The sequence below is a fragment of the Callionymus lyra genome, chromosome 15 (assembly GCF_982586985.1).
Source record: "Callionymus lyra chromosome 15, fCalLyr1.hap1.1, whole genome shotgun sequence".
Taxonomy (NCBI): Eukaryota; Metazoa; Chordata; class Actinopteri; order Syngnathiformes; family Callionymidae; genus Callionymus; species Callionymus lyra.
Window position 1 is genome coordinate 2,818,176 of NC_141832.1, and position 4,546 is coordinate 2,822,721.

Sequence of the window (4,546 nt, forward strand, 5' to 3'; positions counted from 1 at the left end):
AAACTTTCGCCCTCCAGAGGCTGCAAAGAACTTTGACGCTGAGAAGTTGTAGCGGCTCACCGTGGACAACTTTCCTTGTTACATTTTGTTCGGTGCAACCAGCCTTTGGTTGCATTAATTCTTTGTTGGTGACGGGAGTGTGTTCGCTCCCTCTCCCGACATTGTACACTAAATATTTATATATCAGTACAACCTGTTATACTCGCTTTTGGTTGTATTTTGATTTCTTTTGGTGACGGAAGTGTATTCGCTCCCTCTCCCGACATTTGTACCGCTGATATACAGCTACTGTTATTGAGTGCCGGTGCAACCTATTGCACTCACTTGGTTATTTTTTACATTTGTTGGTGACGGCAGTGTTTTCGCTCCCTCTCCCGACATTTGTACCGCTGATATTCAGCTACCGTTTTTGAAGTACCCTTGCAATCTATTGCACTCGCTTTTGTTTATATTTTTATATTTGTTGGTGACGACAGCGTATTCGCTCCTTCTCCCAGCATTTGTGCTACTTCTATCTCATATGTGTAACACTCGTTGGTGAAGGCTGTGTTTTCGCTCCCGCTCCCAGCGTTTGTTGTTTTTTCTCTGTGTGGCCTTCTGCTCGTTACTAACATGCTTGGCGGCCACTCTTGCTCAGCCTGTGTGGCTTCTCTGCAGCCTGAAGATGGCCATGATATATGTCCCTCATGCCTTGGTCTCGAGCATCTGAGGGAAGGTCTTTCAGAAGATCCCTGCATGAACTGCAGCTTCATGCCCTGGAGAGTAAGGGCTGCCAGACTTGCTGAGGTGGAACAACTGTTGGGCCCCGTTTCGTTGCCTGAGCAGCCCAGCGAATAAAACAATTTATTCCCCCGGAAGGGGAAGACAGGTTGGGTTGTGCTGTGCCCTGTGCGGGCTCTGAGGACCTATGTAGCTGCAACCGCAAGTATAAGACTGTCGGACCAGCTCTTCCTTTGCTATGGTGGCCCTAGGAAAGGCTTTGCTCTTTCCAAACAGCGACTCTCTCACTGGATCGTGAATGTTATTACCCACGCATATAAAGGAAGAGGTCACACCCTGCCATTCGGGGTGAGGTGCCACTCTACCAGAGCGATGTCTACGTCATGGGCGGCCCTACGCGGGGTACCCCTGGAGGACATCTCTGAGGCAGCGTCATGGGCCTCACCAAGCACTTTTTTCAGGTTCTATCGGGTGAACGTCGCCACTCCTCATCCTCTAGGTGTGGTCCTGTTGCCCGACTCTGCTGCTTCCTCTCAATGAGGTATGTACTGGGATTCCTCGTGACCTTGTTGTTATGTGTCATCCAGTGCCTGAAGCACTTGAAGGGCTAAATAGAACGAAAGTTACGTATGTAACTACAGTTCTATGAGTCCTGGATGACCGCCAGAGCGTGCTGTCACTCAGAATCCTCATGCATGAGACTCACAAGTTCTCAGAGACCTTCATCCAAACACTGAAGCTTCACGTGAGGATGAGACTCACAAGTTCTCAGAGACTTTCATCCAAACATTGAAGCTTCACGTGAGGATGAGACTCACAAGTTCTCAGAGACCTTCATCCAAACATTGAAGCTTCATGTGAAGATGTCACTCCTGGAGACTCACAATCTCACTGTCGTCTACTTCAGCTTCACAAACTCACACGAGGAAAAAAAAACATTGACTCCAGCATGAAGAGGTTGAGAGAACTTGGTCTAGACTCTGTGGAGGAGAGTCATGGTCTCAGAGACGCTGTAGAAGGACAGAAGACCAGCAGAGTGATCCAGGTACACCCCCACTGTGGAGGGTACGACACTGGAGACCTTAGTTGTGATGTTGTTGTGTGTAAATGAACAAACAGAGTTGATACAATATAAACACCAAGATTTGTCATTATATCCAAAATAACTTTCTTTTCCTGATCTGCTGATGTTCTTGTATGCAACTCCTACTGCAACAGATCCTGTTGTCTTCACCTTAAAGTAACAACATCCAGTCAGAGGCTCTTGACTCAAGACCTGATTAAAATCATTGAATCTGTCTGGATGATCAGGACAAGGCTGATCTTCACTCATGAATGTCACTTTCTTGTTTCCTTCAGACAACATCAACCTTGAGCCTGCAGTGTTTGGATCCAGAGTGATGTCCTGTGAGTGTGTGAGGAACTGCTCTCTCTCTGGAGAAAACATCAGTGAGATGTTGGTCCACATGTAAGTAAGTAAGTAAGTAATATTTATTTATATAGCGCTTTTCGAGACCAGGGTCACAAAGCGCTTTAACAATCAAAACAATACTCAAAACAGTACATACTTCAAAGATCAAGACAACACCGAGAACAACACAGGAGTTCGAGAAATTCAAGGAAAAGCCTGAACAAATAGAAACGTCTTAAGATGTTTCTTAAAGGAGTCAGTAGATCATCAAGCGCAAAGAGAGAGAAGATTGTTCCAAAGCTTAGGAGCAACAGCCTGAAAAGATTTCTCTCCTCTGGTCCTGAGCCGTGTGCGTGGAACCATCAGTAGATTCTGATCCACAGACCTCAGAGACCGAGCTGGGGTGTAAGGCTGGATCAGATCAGTGATGTAAGGAGGAGCCTGACCATGAATAGCTCTGAAAGTAAGAACCAGAATTTTAAAGTTGATCCTGAAAGAAACTGGAAGCCAGTGAAGAGTTTTAAGGATCGGAGAAATGTGAGTTCTCCTACTTGAGCAGGTCAGAATTCTCGCTGCAGAGTTCTAAATCAACTGCAGGCGAGACAGCTCCTTCTTGTTAAGACATGAAAACAAACTGTTACAATAGTCCAGACGAGAAGAAACAAACGCATGGATTATAAGATCCAGATCATGTTGTGACAACATTTTCCTAAGTTTAGAGATTTTTCTCAGTTGAAGGAAACAGTTTCTGGTCAGTTTTCTGCAGTGTTGAACAAGAGACATGTCTTTATCAAATACAACACCCAGGTTTCTCAGGCTCAGTTTGACAGACTGACCTAAGTCACCCAAGTACTGACTCAACCCTGGAATCTTATCATCAGGAGCAATCACCAGAGTTTCAGTTTTGTCCACATTAAGCTGTAAAGTGTTTTCACTCAGCCATTGTTTGATTTCTAGCAAACAATTGACTAAGCTGTTCAGCCTTTGGGGCTCAGTTGGGTCAAAAGAGCAGTAGAGCTGGATGTCATCAGCAAAAATGTGATAAGAAACATCTGGAAATCTCTGAATGATTTTACCAAGGGGAATCAAGTCAATGTCTCTCAGAAGGTCCTGGAGTTGGTCTCTGCAGGTTGACATGTAGGCTGACACTTTTTCAAAGCGACGGTGAGTTTGCTCAAGGGTCGTGGAGGAGGTCATGTCTTCACTGACCCCTGAGAGTGAGGTTGTGTCCTCACTGACCTGTGAGAGTGAGGTCAGGTTCTGCAGGAAGATGGTGTGACTGTCGGTGAGTGACAGCTGCTGCAGCTCAGCATCTTTTTTCTTCAGCTCAGAGATCTTCTGCTCCAGCTGCTCCTTAAGTCCTCGGACTCGAGCGTCTTCAGTCTCCTGCAGAGATCTGATCTTCTGCTCCACATCAGACCTTTTTCTCTGGAGCATCTGGATCATCTGGTCCAGGGTCTCCTGACTGCCCTTCACTGCTTCATCAGCGGAGACTCTGATGTTCTTCTCCTCCTGCTGGAACAGCTTCACTTCCTCCTCCGTCTTCTGGATCATTTGCTGGATCCTTCCTCGACTCCGAACCACGTCTTTCTCTCGCTCCCTCCTCTCTGCTGTGGTCGAGACGATGTCATGATCTTTGTGTTGGTCCACACAGAGAGAACAGATGAGCTGCTGATCAGAACGACAGAACATCTTCTTCTCCTCCTCCTCGTGTTGAGGGCAGATGATCTCCTGGAGCTGCTTGGACGGCTGGACCAGCTTGTGTCTCCTGAAGGCCGGAGCTTCTAGATGAGGCTGGAGGTGAAGGTCACAGTAGGAGACCAGACACATCAGACAGGACTTGAGGGCTTTCATCTTCCTCCCAGTGCAGGCGTCACAGACCACATCTTCAGGTCCAGCATAGCAGAGGTCCTCAGCTGCTCCAGTCTTCTTCAGCTCCTCCACTATCTCTACTAACACAGTGTTCTTCTGCAGGAGAGGCCTCGGTGTGAAGCTCTGTCTGCACAGAGGACACTTGTAGATGTCCTTGTCCTGCCAGTGACCTTCAACACAGGTCTTACAGTAGTTGTGTCCACAGGGAAGCGTGACTGGATCCTTCAGCAGATCCAGACAGACGGAACAAGAGAAAGATTCTCTCTTCAGATCAACTCTAGTCGTCTCCATGTCTGTGCGACTGAAACCCTCCCTTCACAGGTCAACACTTTTATACTCGCAGTCACCTGGTGACGTAACAATCTGGTCCGACCTGTGGACTCACATACTTTTATACTATATAACGCCTGATGATTCTCTACACACCTTGTGCGTCTCACACTTACACAAACACCACTATACACACAAAAACATATTACAGAAACACACACACACGCAACTTTTTAGTAGTCATAGTCATACGAAGAACGAGCATCGTCTCGT

The 4,546-nt window shown here is 46.8% G+C and overlaps 1 pseudogene; it reads right to left on the reverse strand.

The window, feature by feature from the left end:
• Window positions 1-1,618: 1,618 nt before the first annotated feature.
• On the reverse strand, window positions 1,619-4,294 carry LOC148064421 (tripartite motif-containing protein 16-like; annotated as a pseudogene).
• Between the last annotated feature and the right edge of the window lie 252 nt (window positions 4,295-4,546).